Source organism: Salvelinus fontinalis, chromosome 3 (assembly GCF_029448725.1).
Source record: "Salvelinus fontinalis isolate EN_2023a chromosome 3, ASM2944872v1, whole genome shotgun sequence".
In the NCBI taxonomy this organism is placed as follows: Eukaryota; Metazoa; Chordata; class Actinopteri; order Salmoniformes; family Salmonidae; genus Salvelinus; species Salvelinus fontinalis.
This window is the reverse complement of record NC_074667.1, coordinates 10,933,237-10,950,162: the sequence shown is the minus strand read 5'-3', so window position 1 is coordinate 10,950,162 and position 16,926 is coordinate 10,933,237. Positions and strand designations below refer to the sequence as shown.

The window sequence follows — 16,926 nt, the reverse complement described above, 5'->3', positions numbered from 1 at the left end:
CTGACTTCAATACTATAGAAAATTTGTGGGCAGAACTGAAAAAGCATGTGCGAGCAAGGAGGCCTACAAACCTGACTCAGTTACACCAGCTCTGTCAGGAGGAATGGGCCAAATTTCACCCAACTTATTGTGGGAAGCTTGTGGAAGGCTACCTGAAACATTTGACCCAAGATATACAATTTAAAGGCAATGCTACCAAATACTAATTGAGTGTATGTAAACTTCTGACCCACTGGGAATGTGATGAAAGAAATTAAAGCTGAAATAAATAATTCTCTCTACTATTATTCTGACATTTCACATTCTTAAAATAAAGTGGTGATCCTAACTGACCTAAGACATGGCATTTTTACTAGGATTAAATGTCAGGAATTGTGAAACTGAGTTTAAAGGTGTTTGGCTAAGGTGTATGTAAACTTCCGACTTCAACTGTACCAAGAGAGTTTTCATCTGTATTTTTCATACCACAACAGAACTATGGTGGTACTAAGACCGCACTCAATGAGCTGTACACTACCATAAGCAAACAGGACAACGCGCATCCAGAGATGCCCCTCCTAGTGGCCGGGGACTTTAATGCAGGGAAACTTAAATGCGTTTTTCCTAATTTCTACCAGCATGTTAAATTTGCAACCAGAGGGAAAGAAACTCTAGACCACCTTTACTCCACACACAGAGATGCGTATGAAGCTCTCTCTCGCCCTCCATTTGGCAAATCTGACCATAATTCTATCTTCCTGATTCCTACTTATAAGCAAAAATTAAAGCAGGAAGCACCAGTGACTCGGTCAATATAAAAATGGTCAGATGAAGCAGATGCTAAGCTACAGGACGGTTATGCTAGCACAGACTGGAATATGTTCCGGGATTCTTCCGATCCCATTGAGGAGTACACCACATCAGTCACTGGCTTCATCAATAAGTGCATCGATGACGTCGTCCCCACAGTGACTGTGCGTACTTACCCCAACCAGAAGCCATGGATTACAGACAACATCTGCACTGAGCTAAAGGGTAGAGCTGCCGCTTTCAAGGAGCGGGTCTCTAACCCAGAAGCTTATAAGAAATCCTGCTTTGCACTCCGACGATCAAACAGGCAAAGGGTCAATACAGGACTAAGATCAAATCGTATTACTCCGGTTCCGATGCTTGTCGGATGTGGCAGGGCTTGCAAACTATTACAAACTACAAAGGGAAGCACAGCCAAGAGCTGCCCAGTGACATGAGCCTACCAGACGAGCTAAATTAATTCTATGCTCGCTTCGAGGCAAGTAACACTGAAACATGCATGAGAGCATCAGCTGTTCCGGATGACTGTTCGATCACGCTCTCCTCAGCCGACGTGAGTAAGACCTTTAAATAGGTCAACATTCACAGACGGATTACCAGGACGTGTACTCCATGCATGCGCTGACCAACTGGCAAGTGTCTTCACTGGTATTTTCAACCTCTCCCTGTCTGAGTCTGTAATACCAACATCTTTCAAGCAGACCAGCATAGTCCCTGTGCCCAAGAACACTAAGGTAACCTGCCTAAATGACTACCGACCAGGGCACTCACGTCGGTAGCCATGAAGTGCTTTGAAAGGCTGGTCATGGCACACATCAACACCATTATCCCAGAAACCCTAGACCCACTCCAATTTGCATACCGCCCCAACAGATCCACATATGATACAATCTCTATTGCACTCCACACTGCCCTTTCCCACCTGGACATAAGGAACACCTATGTGAATGCTATTCATTGACTACAGCTCAGCATTCAACACCATAGTGCCCTCAAAGCACACCACTAAGCCAAGGACCCTGGGACTAAACACCTCCATCTGCAACTGGATCCTGGACTTCCTGACAGGCCGCCCCCAGGTGGTAAGGGTAGGTAACAACACATCCACACGCTGGTCCTCAACACGGGGGCCCCTCAGGGGTGCGTGCTCAGTCCCCTCCTGTACTCCCTGTTCAGTCATGACAGCACGGCCAGGCACGACTCCAACACCATCAATAATTTTGCTGATGACACAACAGTGGTAGGCTTGGTCACCGACAACAATGAGACAGCCTATAGGGAGGAGGTCATACCTGGCTGTGTGGTGCCAGGACAACAACCTCTCCCTCAACATGATCTAAAGACATGATTGTGGACTACAGGAAAAGGAGGACCGATCACGCCCCCATTCTCATCAACCGGGCTGTAGTGGAGCAGGTTGAGAGCTTCAAGTTCCTTGGTGTCCACATCACCAACAAACTAACATGGTCCAAGCACACCAAGACAGTGGTGAAGAGGGCATGACAAAACCTATTCCCCGTTAGGGACTGAAAAGATTTGGCATAGGTCCTCAGATCCTCAATAGTTTCTACAGCTGCACCATCGAGAGCATCCTGACTGGTTGCATTACTGCATGGTATGGCAACTGCTCGGCCTCCTACCGCAAGACGCTACAGAGGGTAGTGCGTACGGCCCAGTACATCACCGGGGCCAAGCTTCCTGCCATCCAGGACCTCTATACCAGGCTGTGTCAGAGAAATGCCATAATAATTATCAAAAGACTCCAGCCACCCTAGTCACAGACGGTTCTCTCTGCTCCTGCACGGTAAGCGGTACCGGAGCACCAAGTCTAGATCCAAGAGGCTTCTAAACAGCTTCTACCCTCACGCTATGAGACTACTGAACATCTAATCTAATGGCTACCCAGACTATTTGCATTGCCCTTCCCCCTTTATTGTTGGTTAAGGGCTCCACTAGTCATACAGGGAGAATGGTCTAATGCAGGGCTCTCCAACTCTGTTCCTGGAGAGCTACCCTCCTGTAGGTTTTTCACTCCAACACCAGTTGTAATTAACCTGATTCATCTTATCAACTAACTAATTATTAGAATCAGGTGTGCTATATTAGGGTTGGAGCGAAAACCTACAGGACGATAGCTCTCCAAGAACAGGGTTGGAGAGCCTTGGTCTAATGCCTCCCGTCAAAAGAGAGCTACACCTGAAGCATGAGGACTTGCAGCGAGTTGTGAAACTTCATTAACAACTATGCAGAGGATAATGCAATAGTATTACCAGGACTCCACCCAGGACACAAATATTTTGGTGGAAAGCTGCTGCCATCTCAAGACCAGAGTGAACACTTTGTCGGAGATTGCTGGTGGTGTGAAGGACAGTACTGTGACAGTGGTCAACATCCCACAGCTGGTTGGACTGGAGGATGTTACAGTGCTGGTGGAAAGCTTTGGCTGGCAACAACACCTGACTCCGTACTTCAGGACGCTGCCACAGATCAAGCAGTACCAGCACTTCAGGTGAATATCATTTTCCTTGCATTGTATGAGGTTATTCTTCTTATCTAAACTTGAGAGGTGAATTGATGTCATGCAAGGTTGTAATGTCGTCTAATTTTTGTTGGTTATTTCCTATTTTACAGCTTCATTGCTCTGGGGCCTGGTGTTGTTGTCGCCAAGAAGCGTTCGGACTGAGTCGGGATCAGGTTTCAGCTGCTGCGCAACACTGACATTCTTCCTCCCGTAGATGGTCTGCATGTACAAGCACCACCTGGTCTGGACACAGCTAGACAAACTCATCTTTTTGAGAAGATCAGGGAGTGTTGTGACGAAGAGGCTATTGACATCACATGCTCTGCACCAAAGTCAAGGGCAGGACAGAAACAGGCTATCCGAATATAGAGTCCCTTGTTCATGCGTGGTTCGTACGGACCAGTTCATCACTGGGGGAGAGTTCCCAGTCATCAGCACTATCTGCAGTGCCTATATGGACATTCGCATGACTCTCTCCTAACACATATGTTGCTGCTACAATTTTTCTTTTTTTATCCTGCTGCTCAGCCACTTGTGATTGTATGCATATAACTACCTCATCTATCACCAGTATCACTGATATTGTTATTGATATTGTTATTGTACATACGGTATATTATTTTGTTCTTTCTCTACTGGCATTGACACTTGTTATTTTGTTCTTTATATTGACACTATCTATTTTTGATATTGCTACTATGCAAGTAACCATTTCGCTGTACTGTTTACACTTTCTGTAGAGACCCATCCACTTAGCAAGATGTGGCTGGGGGTTAGAGCATTTCTTTCACATGACCCATCAATTTAGACAAGTGTGTCTGGGTAAGCATTAACTAATATTATCTAATTTATCTGGACACTTTCTGTTTACCTGGAATTTTTCCTTATTGTAGGCTACTACTTTTACCACTTTTAGTCTTAATCTTCACCACACTACATGACCTTTAGCACATGGCCTCACATGTTAATCCTTAAAGAGATGGGTGGGGCTAAGGCTTAAGAGGGTGTGAACAATGCTGAATGGGTGTAGACAAAAGAGCTCTCCAGTAGGTGAACCAAAAACATTCTACGGCCATTTTCTCAAAAAGTGGAGTTACAAGTTTATCAATTTTCAAATCAGAATTACTTTCCCATTGTTCCTCAAATGCAGTGTATGATATACCATTTTGTAGCTCTGAGTCTCTACTTTTATCCAATGCAAATGCACAATTTCAAATGTTGCTACATAAGATAGAATCAAGGCTGAATCATTTGCTGAGCACTTGTTGGCTGCTTTTCTATCACTCTGCGGTCTAACTCATCCCAAACCATCTCAATTGGTTTGAGGTCAGGATATTGTGGATGCCAGGTAATCTGATGCAGCACTCTATCACTCTCCTTGGTCAAATAGCCCTTACACAGCCTGGAGGTGTGTTTTGGGTCATTGTCCTGTTGAAAAACAAGTGATAGTCCCACTAAGACCAAACCAGATAGGATGGCGTATCGCTGCAGAATGCTGTGGTAGCCATGCTGGTTAAGTGTGTCTTGAATTCTAAATAAATCACAAACAGTGTCACCAGCAAAGTACCCCCAGACCATCACACCTCATCCTCCGTGCTTCACGGTGGGAACCACACATGCGGAGATCATCTGTTCCCCTACTCTTTGTCTCACAAAGACACAGTGGTTGTAACCAAAAATCTCAAGTTGGACTCATCAGACCAAAGGACAGATGTCCACCGGTTTAATGTCCATTGCTCGTGTTTCTTGCCCTAAGCAAGTCTCTTCTTATTATTGGTGTCCTTTGGCAGCGGTTTCTTTGCAGCAATTTGACCATGAAGGCCTGATTCACGCAGTCTCCTCTGAACAGTTGATGTTGAGATGTGTCTTGAACTCTGTGAAGCATTTATTTGGGCTGCAATCTGAGATGCAGTTAACTCTAATGAACTTATCCTCTGCAGCAGAGCGAACTCTGGGTCTTCCTTTTCTGTGGCGGTCTTCATAAGATCCAGTTTCATCATTGATGGTTTTTGCGACTGCACTTGAAGAAACTTTACATTTTCCGGATTGACTGACCTTCATGTCTTAAAGTAATGATGGACTGTCGTTTCTCTTTGCTTATTTGAGCTGTTCTTGCCATAATATGGACTTGGTTTTTTACCAAATAGGGCTATCTTCTGTATACCTTGTCACAACACAACTGATTGGCTCAAACGTATAAAGAAGGAAATAAATTCCACTAATGAACATTTAACAAGGCACACCTCTTACTTTAAATGCATTCCAGGTGACTACCTCATGGAACTGGTTGAGATAATACCAAGAGTGTGCAAAGCTGTCATCAAGGCAAAGGGTGGCTACTTTGAAGAATCTCAAATATAAAATATGTTTTGATTTGTTTAACACTTTTTTGGTTACCACATCATTGCAAATGTGTTATTTCATAGTTTTGGTGTTTTCACTATTTTTTCACTACATTTTACAAAAATCTCTTGAATGAGTAGGTGTGTCCAAACTTTTGACTGGTAGTATATAAACTCAGCAAAAAGAGAAATGTCCTTTCACTGTCAACTGTGTTTATTTTCAGCAAACTTAACATGTGTAAATATTTGTATGAACATAACAAGATTCAACAACTGAGACATAAACTGAACAAGTTCCACAGACATGTGACTAACAGAAATGTAATAATGTGTCCCTGAACAAAGGGGTAACAGTCAGTATCTGGTGTGGCGACCAGTTGCATTAAGTACTGCAGTGCATCTCCTCCTCATGGACTGCACCAGATTTGCCAGTTCTTGTTGTGAGTTACCCCACTCTTCCATGTTACCCCACTCTTCCACCAAGGTGCCTGCAAGTTCCCAGACATTTCTGGGGGCAATGGCCCTAGCCCTCACCCTCCGATCCAAGAGGTCCCAGACGTGCTCAATGGGATTGAGATCCGGGCTCTTCGCTGGCCATGGTAGAACACTGACATTCCTGTCTTGCAGGAAATCACGCACAGAACAAGCAGTATGGCTGGTGGCATTTTCATGCTGGAGGGTCATGTCAGGATGAGCATGCAGGAAGGGTACCACATGAGGGAGGAGGATGTCTTCCCTGTAAAGCACATCGTTGAGATTGCCTGTAATGACAACACGCTCAGTCCGATGATGCTGTGACACACCGCCCCAGACCATGATGGACCCTCCACCTCCAAATCGATCCCGCTCCAGAGTACAGGCCTCGGTGTAACGCTCTTTCCTTCAACAATAAACGTGAATCTGACCATCACCCCTGGTGAGACAAAACCGCAACACATCAGTGAAGAGCACTTTTTGCCAGTCCTGTCTGGTCCAGCGACGGTGGGTTTGTGCCCATAGGCGACGTTGTTGCCGGTGATGTCTGGTGAGGACCTGCCTTACAACAATCCCTCAGTCCAGTCTCTCTCAGCCTATTGTGGACAGTCTAAGCACGGATGGAGGGATTGTGTGTTCCTGGCGTAACTCGGGCAGTTGTTGTTGCCATCCTGTACTTGTCCCGCAGGTGTGATGTTCAGATGTACCGATCCTGTGCAGGTGTTGTTACACGTAGTCTGCAACTGTGAGGACGATCAGCTTTCCGTCCTGTCTCCCTGTAGCGCTGTCTTACAGTACAGACATTGCAATTTATTTCCCTGGCCACATCTGCAGTCCTCATGCCTCCTTGCAGCATGTCTAAGGCACGTTCACACAGATGAGCAGGGACCCTGGGCATCTTTCTTTCAGTGTTTTTCAGAGTCAGTAGAAAGGCCTCTTTAGTGTCCTAAGTTTCCATAACTGTGACCTTAATTGAATACCATCTGTATGCTGTTAGTGTCTTAACGACCGTTACACAGATGCATGTTCATTAATTGTTTATGGGTCATTGAACAAGCATGGGAAACATTGTTTAAACCCTTTACAAATGAAGATCTGTGAAGTTATTTGGATTTTTACAAATGATCTTTGAAAGACAGCGTCCTGAAAAAGGGACGTTTCTTTTTTTGCTGAGTTTACATTTTAAACATCACACGTAGCCTACATTTCAGTACATACACACAAAATATCTAGGTCAAATAGGGGAGAGGCATAGTGCGGTGATGTGTTGCCGTTTCAGTTTTTTAAAACCAGGTTTCTTGTTCATTTGAGCAATCTGAGATGGAAGGGAGTTCCATGCAATCATGGCTCTATATAATACTGTACTTTTTCTTGAATTTGTTCTGGACTGTGAAAAGACCCCTGGTGATATGTCTGGTGGGGTAAGTGTGTGTCAGAGCTGTGTTTAAGTTGACTATGCAAACCATTTTGAATTTTCTTATGAAAAGAAGAAGTGATGCAGTCAGTCTCTCCTCTACTTTTAGCTAAGAGAAATTGGCATGTATATTATTGATATTAGCCCTCTGGTTATAGTGAAGAGCAAGACGTGCTGCTCTATGAGCCAGCTGTGATTTTCTAGGTCCTTCTTTGCAGCACCTGACCATATGACTGGGCAATAATCAAGATAAGATAAAACTAGACCCTGCAGGAGTGTGGTTTAAAAAAAGCAGAGGAGCTCTTTATCACGGACAGACCATGTAAACATTATTAAAGTAACCAGTGTTCAATGACTCTATGTACGTAGGGCAAAGCAGTCTCTAAGGTGCAGGGTAGAGTACCGGGTGGTAGCTAGCTAGTAACAGTGACTAAGGTTCAGGTTAGGGTACTGGGTGGAGGCCGGCTAGATTAACATTTTGATGGCCTGGAGATAGAAGCTGTTTAATTAACAGTGTCTCGGTCCCAGCTTTGATGCACCTGTACTGTTTCCACCTTCTAGATGGTAGCGGGGTGAACGGGCCATGGCTTGGGTGGCTGAGATCCTTGATGATCGTCTTGGCCTTCCTGTGACACCGGGTGCTGTAGACATCCTGGAGGGCTGGCAGTGTGCCCCCGATGATGCGTTTGGCCTACCGCACCATCCTCTGGAGAGCTCTGCGGTTGTGGACAGTGCAATTGCCGTACCAGGTGGTGATACAGCCCGACAGAACTTTGTGAGGTTCCTATGGGCATAGCCAAATCTCTTCAGTGCTATAGCGCCTTTTTCACCACACTTTCTGTGTGAAGGGACCATTTCAGGTCGTCAGTGATGTGCACGCCAAGGAAATTGAAGCCTTTGACCTTCTCGGCTGCGGCCCTGTCGATGTGGATGGGGGGTGATCTCTCTGCTGTCTCCTGTAGACCACGATCAGCTCCTTTGTTTTGTTGACGTTGAGGGAAAGATTATTCTCCTGGCACCACTCCGCCAGGGCTCTCATTTCCTTCCTGTAGGCTGTCTCGTCATTGTTGGTAATCAGGCCTACCACTGTTGTCTTGTCAGCAAACTTGAGGATTGAGTTGGAGACTTGCGTAGCCACGCAGTCATGGATGAACAGGGAGTACAGGAAAGGGCTGAGCACACACCCCTGTGGTGCCCCAGTGTTGAGGATCAGTGTGTCAGAGGTGTTGTTGCTTACCTTCACCACTTGGGGTCGGCCAGTTAAGAGTTGCACAGGGAGGGGTACAGACCCAGGGCCCTCAGCTTAGTGATGAACTTGGAGGGCACTAGGGTGTTGAAGACTGAGCTGTTGTCTCACATAAGTATTTCTCTTGTACAGGTGGGATAGGGCAGTGTGCAGGGAAATGGCCATTGCTTCGTCCGTGGATCTGTTGAGGTGGTATGCAAATTGTATGGGGTCTAGGTTGTCGGGCAAGGTGGAGGTGATATGACCCATAACTAGCCTTTTAAAGCACTTCATGATGAAAGAAGTGAGTGCTACGGGGCGATAGTCATTTAGCTCAGTTACATTCCCTTTCTTGGGTACAGGAACAATGGTGGACATCTTGAAGCAGTCTGGACACGATTAAAGAAATTGGCTGTGTTACTGCAGGGCTGGAATGAAAGCCTGAACACCCATGTAAATCTCCAGGACCGTTACCTGGATGGAACAGCAATGGTCATGTGGTGCAATAGTTTTTTTGTGGTTTGAAACAGTCCTGTTCAATGCATAGCAACATGCAGTGCCTTCCAAAAGTATTCACACCCCTTATTCCACATTTTTTGTGTTACAAAGTATGATTAAAATTGATTTAATATGCATTTTTTTGTCAACGATCTACACAAAATAATGTGTAATGTCAAAGTGGAAGAAAAATGTATATATCTTGATTAGATAAGTATTCAACCCCCTGAGCCAATACATGTTACAATCACCTTTCGCAGCGATTACAGCAGTGAGTATTTCTGGGTAAGTCTCTAAGAGCTTTCCACACCTGGATTGTGCAACATTTGTCCATTATTCTTTTCAAAATTCTTCAAGCTCTGTCAAATTGGTTGTTGATCATTGCTCGACAACCATTTTCAGGTCTTTCCATAGATTTTCAAGCAGATATAAGTCAAAACTGTAACTCGGCCACTCAAGAACATTCACTGTCTTCTTGGTAAGCAACTCCAGTGTAGATTTGGCCTTTTGTTTTAGGTTATTGTCCTGCTGAAAGGTGAATTCATCTCCCAGTGTCTGGTGGAAAGCAGACTGAACCAGGCTATCCTCTAAGATTTTGCCTGTGCTTAGCCCAATTCCGCTTCTTTTTTATCCTGAAAAACTCCCCAGTCCTTAACGATTACAAGCATACCTATAACATGATGCAGTCACCACTATGCTTGAATATATGGAGAGTGGTACTCAGTAATGTGTTGTATTGTATTTTCCCCAAACAGAACACTCAGTATTCAGGACAAGAAGTTAATTGCATTGCCACATTTTTTACAGTGCCTTGATAGTTGTTAGTTACTTAGAACCTTGTTGCAAACAGGATGCATGTTTTGGAGTATTTTTATTCTGTACAGGCTTCCTTCTTTTCACTCTGTAAATTAGCTTAGTATGTGGAGTAACTGCAATGTTGTTGATCCATCCTCAGTTTTCTCCTATCACAGCAATTAAACTCTGTTACTATTTTAAAGTCAGCATTGGCCTCATGGTGAAATCCCTGAATGGTTTCCTTCCTCTCTGGCAATTGAGTTAGGAAGGACGCCTTTATCTTTGTAGTGACTGGGTGTATTGATACACCATCCAAAGTGTAATTTATAACTTCATCATGCTCAAAGGGATATTCAATGTTTGCTTTGACCCCCCCCCCCATCTACTCCATTGTCTTTGTGGTTGAATATGTGTTTGAAGTTCACTGTTCGACTGAGGGACCTTACAGATAATTGTATGTGTGGAGTACAGAAATTAAAAATCATTTTAAACACTATAATTGCACACAGAGTGAGTCCATGCAACTTATTATGTGACTTGTTAACCAATTTTTTACTTCGGAATGTATTTAGGTTTGCCATAAAAAAAAGGGTTGAGTAGTTATTGACACAAGACATTTCAGCTTTTCATTTTTTATTAATTTGTAAAAATTTTATAACATAATTCAACTTTGACATTATGGTGCATTGTGTGTAGTCCAGTAATACAAATAACACAAGAAAATGTGGAAAAAGTCAAGGGATGTGAATACTTTCTGAAGGCACTGTACATGTTAAGTTACGTATTGGCAACTGTGGTATGCTGCAACTGTGCTACGTGGAGGTTCTTTGAAATAAATGCAAGTCAGCAATTATGCTCTAAATGTGAACCACATTGTTCCAACAGACACAATGGTACATGTTAATTTACAATATTTGAACTGGGCAGTTTTGTTTCTTTTTGAAAGGGGGAGCAGGGTGGTTCTATCTAAATTCAGTTAAATGTACACGGCAACTCAGCCACAGTGAGAGTAAACAAAGAGCTGCTGGCTTCCTGAGTGTAAGCAGTTTTTTCGGACAAAGGAGAATGTAGCCTATGTGGCGCGGAGAGAGGGAGGATGTGAGCTGAGTTGTTGGTGGTTGTTGTGACTTCGAAAGTATTCTGTCACGTTCACGTTGTATTCCGCAGTAGAACGGTCTGAAAAGAAAACAACGTTCAACTGACAATTAGGTGGTCATAGAATACTTTCTTTTTGCAGTTCCAAGTAGTTAACAAAAGCATTGGTTGTGTCAGTTAGCACTGGATTTAATGCTACCGATTAAGACGTGAAATGAGATAATACAGTCGTAATACTTCAGCTTGTCCAGGAGAAGTAGGTAGCTGCCTCCTTTCGATGAAGCAACAGGAAAGCCCTCATTCCCCAATGAAATCGTTGCACTCGCACAACCGTACTCTCCGAAAGTTGAATGTTTACACGGCAGATGCTGGCAGGGGTGAGCGACCAAAAGATAACCTCGGAGCTGAGCTCCTCTGATTGGGCCTTGTTTTAATGGTGATCTGACTGCAACAAACCCAACGCTGGAGTGTGACCCTATTCCACCAAGGAATAACAGTAAAGTAGACAGTCGACCACTCTCAGTAGTCACTTTATTTTAGAAGTGGATCGAATGACTTCATTACATTTACATTTGAGTCATTTAGCAGACACTTTTATCCAGAGCGACTTACAGGAGCAATTAGGGTTAGGTGCCTTGCTCAAGGGCACATCTATAGTTTTCATTCATTTCCCTTTTAAATGGGTTTACAGTGGTTAAACTATTTGTTTTAGTTGTGTTCAGACTCTTAGTTAGCATAGTCTTATTTTGCATAGTCTTATTTTCACATATAAAAATAAAAATGTACACTACGTGGCCAAACATATGTGGACACCTGCTCGTCGAACAACTCAATCCAAAATCATAGGCATTAATATGGAGTTGGTCTCCCCTTTGCTGCAATAACAACATCCACTCTTCTGGGAAGGCTTTCCACCAGATGTTGGAACATTGCTGCGGGGATATGCTTCCATTCAGCCACAAGAGCATTAATGAGGTTGGGCGCTGATGTTGGGCGATTAGGCCTGGCTCGCAGTCGACATTCCAATTCATCCCAAAGGTATTTGATGGGGTTGAGGTCAGGGCTCTGTGGAGGTCAGTCAAGTTCTTCCACACCGATCTGGTCAAACCATTTCTGTATGGACCTCAATTTGTGCACGGGGGCATTGTCATGGTGAAACAGGAAAGGGCCTTCCCTAAACTATTGCCACAAAGTTGGAAGCACAGAATCGTCTAGAATGTCATTGTATGCTGTAGTGTTAAGATTTCCCTTCACTGGAACTAAGGGGCCTAGACCGAACCATGAAAATCAGCCACAGACCATTAATCCTCCTCCACCAAACTTTACAGTTGGCATATGCATTTGGGCAGGTAGCGTTATCATGGCATCCGCCAAACTCAGATTCATCCATCGGACTGCCAGACACTCCAGAGAACGCGTTTCCACTGCTCCAGAGTCCAATGGCGGAGAGATTTACACCACTCTAGTCGACGCTTGGCGTTGCGTATGGTGATCTTAGGCTTGTGTGCGTCTGCTCGGCCATGGAAACGAATCAATCAATCAAATGTATTTGTAAAGCCCTTTTTACATCAGCCGATGTCACAAAGTGCTTATACAGAAACCCAGCCTAATACCCCAAACAGCAAGCAATGCAGATGTAGAAGCATGGTGGCTAGGAAAAACTCCCTAGAAAGGCAGGAACCTAGGAAGAAATCTAGAGAGGAACCAGGCTCTGAGGGGTGGCCAGTTACTACAGGACATGGCCAAGATGTTCAAACATTCATAGATGACCAACTGGGTCAAATAATAATAATTTACAGGGGTTGTAGGTCAGCACCTCAGGAGTAAATGTCAGTTGGCTTTTCATAGCCGATCATTCAGAGTTAGAGACAGCAGGTGCGGTAGAGAGAGAGAGTTGAAAACACTGGTCCGGGACAAGGTAGCACGTCAGGTGAACATGTCAGGGTCCCGCAGGCAGGACAGTTGAAACTGGAGCAGCAGCACGGCCGGGTGGACTGGGGATAGCAAGGAGTCATCAGGCCAGGTAGTCCTGAGGCATGGTCCTAGGGCTCAGATCCTCTGAGAGAAAGAGAGAAAGAGATAGAGGGAGCATACTTAAATTCACACAGGACACCAGATAAGACAGGAGAAATACTCCAGATATAACAGACTGATCCTAGCCCCCCGACACAAACTATTGCAGCATAAATACTGGAGGCTGAGAGAGGAGGGGTCGGGAGACACTGTGGCCCCGTCCGACAATACCCCCGAACAGGGTCAACCAGGCAGGATATAACCCCACCCACTTTGCCAAAGCACAGCCCCCACACCACTAGAGGGATATCCTCATCCACCAACTTACTACCCTGAGACAAGGCCGAGTATAGCCCACGAAGATCTCCCCCACGGCACGAACCTGAGGGGGGCGCCAACCCGGACAGGAAGATCACGTCAGTGACTCAACCCACTCAATTGACGCACCCCTCATAGGGACGGCACAGAAGAGCACCAGTAAGCCAATGACTCAGCCCCCGTAATAGGGTTAGAGGCAGAAAATCACAGTGGAGAGAGGGGAACCGGCCAGGCAGAGACAGCAAGGGCGGTTCGTCTCTCCAGTGCCTTTCCTTTCACCTTCACACCCCTAGGCCAGACTACACTCATCATAGAGATGAGTCTTCAATAAAGACTTAAAGGTCGAGACCGAGTGCGTCTCTCACATCGATAGGCAGACCATTCCATAAAAATGGAGCATTATAGGAGAAAGTCCTGCTTCCAGCTGTTTGCTTAGAAATTCTAGGGACAATAAGGAGGCCTGCATCTTGTGACCGTAGCGTACGTGTAGATATGTACGGCAGGACCAGATCGGAGAGATAGGTAGGAGCAAGCCCATGTCATTTCATGAAGCTCCCAACGAACAGTTATTGTGCTGATGTTGCTTCCAGAGGTAGTTTGGAACTCTGTAGTGAGTGTTGCAACCGAGGACAGATGTTTTTTACACGCTGCATGCTTCAGCATTTGGCGGCCCCGTTCTGTGAGCTTGTGTGGCCTACCACTTTGCGGTTGAGCCATTACTCCTAGACGTTTATATAACAGCACTTACAGTTGACCGGCGCTTCTCTAGTGGGACAGAAATTTTATGAACTGACTTGTTGGAAAGGGGGCATCCTATGACGGTGCCACGTTGAAAGTCACTGAGCTCTTCAGTAAGGGCCATTCTACTGCCAATGTTTGTCTATGGAGATTTCATAGCTGTGTGCTCGAATTTATACATCTGTCAGCAACGGGTGTGGCTGAAATAGCCGAATCCGCTAATTTTCCTCATCAATCTACACACAGTACCCCATAATGACAAAGCAAAAACACCGTTTTAGAAATTTTTGCAAATGTATAAAAAAAATCATTAAATATTACATACGTATTCAGACCTTTTACTCAGTAATTTGTTGAAGCACCTTTGGCAGCGATTACAGCCTTAAGTCTTCTTGGCTATGACGCTACAAGCTTGGCACATCTGTATTTGGGGATTTTCTCCCATTCTTTTCTCCCACTCAAGCTCTGTCTTTTTGGGTGGGGTGCGTCACTGAACAGCTATTTTCAGGTCTCTCCAGAGATGTTTGATCGGGTTCAAGTCCGGGGTCTGGCTGGGCCACTCAAGAACATTCAAAGACTAGGGTCGTTGTCCTGTTGGAAGGTGAACCTTCGCCCCAGTCTGAGATCCTGAGCGCTCTGGAGCAGGTTTTCTTGAAGGATCTCTCAGTACTTTACTCCATCTATCCATCCATCCTGACTAGTCTCCCAGTCCCTGCCACTGAAAAGCATCCCTACAGCATGATGCTGCCACCATCATGCTTCACCTTAGGGATTGTGCCAGGTTTCCTCCTGACGTGATGCTTGGCTTTCAGGCCAAAGAGTTCAATCTTGGTTTCATCAGACCTGAGAATCTTTTGGCAAACTCCAAGCGGGCTGTCATGTGTATTTTTTTTCTTGTCTGGCCACTCTACCATAAAATCCGGATTGGTGGAGTGTTGCAGAGATCGTTGTCCTTCTGGAAGATTCTCCCATCTCCACACAGAAATTCTGGAGCCATGTCAGAGTGACCATTGGGTTCTTGGTCACCTCCCTGACCAAGGACCTTCTCTCTCAATTGCTCAGTTTGGCCGGGCGGCCAGCTCTAGGAAGAGTCTTGGTGGTTCCAAACTTCTTTCATTTAAGAATGATGGAGGCCACTGTGTTATTGGGGACCTTCAATACTGCAGACATGTTTTGTTACCCTTCCCTAGATATGTGCCTCGACACAATCCTGTCTTGAATTCCTTTGACCTCATGGCTTAGTTTTTGCTTTGACATGCACTGTCAACTGTGGGACCTTATATAGACAGGTGTGTGCCTTTCCAAATCATGTCCAATCAAGTGAATTTACCACAGGTGGACTCCAATCAAGTTGTAGAAACATCTCAAGGATGATCATTGAAAACACGATGCACCTGAGCTCAATTTCGAGTCTCATTGTAAAGGGTCTGAATACTTATGTAAATTAGGTATTTCGTTTTTTTATTTTGAATACATTTGCAAACATTTCTGAAAACCTGTTTTTTTAGAACAAGGCTATAATGTAACAAAATGTGGAAAACGTCAAGGGGTCTGAATAATTTCCGAATGCACTGTATATATCCTATATGATGAAACAAACAATCAACAGCTTCTTTTGTACTGTAACTTTTCAAGATAGCCTTTTCCCACATTTAATGGTTTCCCCTAGCCTGGTCTCATACTATAAGTGCCATAGCCAACTGCTCTTCTATATCCTATGGTATGACACCATATTAATACAGAGAGGAGTTTGCTAAAGCACGAAACAGACTGGAACACCAGGCTAGGATACCACTGCCAGGATGTTTTTTTTCAATTTAAAGTTTTATTAAGTTTTCAATCAACCAACCAAACACATTCCACATTCACAGATGTGACAGACTTGAAAAAAATAAATAATAATAATAAAAAGTTTTATATATATATATATATATACAAATACATACATACATACATATATATATATACACACACACACACACACACACACACACACACACACACACACACACACACACACACACACACACACACACACACACACACACACACACACACACACACACACACACACAAATAATAATTATAACAAAATTTAAAATATAGAACTTGCAGCAGCACTATCAAGGTTCTTATTAGCTATTTCCAGCCTTAGCTGAGATGACGAGCCAATAATTAGTTTTTAGATTTTACAGCACCTTACACAACACGCATCTGCTCATCTCCCTGATCCCCCCCATTCACTCTGTCCAATTTTAAATATAGTTGAGTAGTGGAGAACCGAGTCTATCAAACTTGGGCTGTCTCTTGTGGAGGTCATAAGTGAGCTTTTCAAGAGGGAGAAAGTCAACAATCTAGTCAATCCACATTTTAAATGTAGGAGAGGTACTAGAGGCCCACAATAGAAGAATACATTTCTTAGCAAAGTATGTAATGGTCATGAGCACATTTTCTCTGTCAGGATCAAGAACAAAGTCCTGCTGGGCATTAAGAAGATAGAGACACGGGGTCATATCAAACTGTACATCTAGTATTTTCTGTGCAGCAGTATGTATAGATTGCCAAAATCTGGCAATCTCTCTACAGCTCCAAAATACATGCATATAGGTTCCACTTTCAGAGGTACATCTTTTACAGTTAGGAGAAATGTCTGTTTTCATTTTATAGAGTCTCAAGGGAGTGTAATAAAATGTGTACAACAATT

The 16,926-nt window shown here is 44.2% G+C and overlaps 1 protein-coding gene across 1 annotated transcript in view; it reads left to right on the top strand.

Annotated features, from left to right (window-relative positions):
• The window catches only part of LOC129838586 (E3 ubiquitin-protein ligase pellino homolog 1-like), a 54,544-nt gene that overhangs the window by 30,745 nt on the left and 6,873 nt on the right, over positions 1 to 16,926 (top strand). The gene's annotated exons all lie outside the window — the stretch shown is intronic.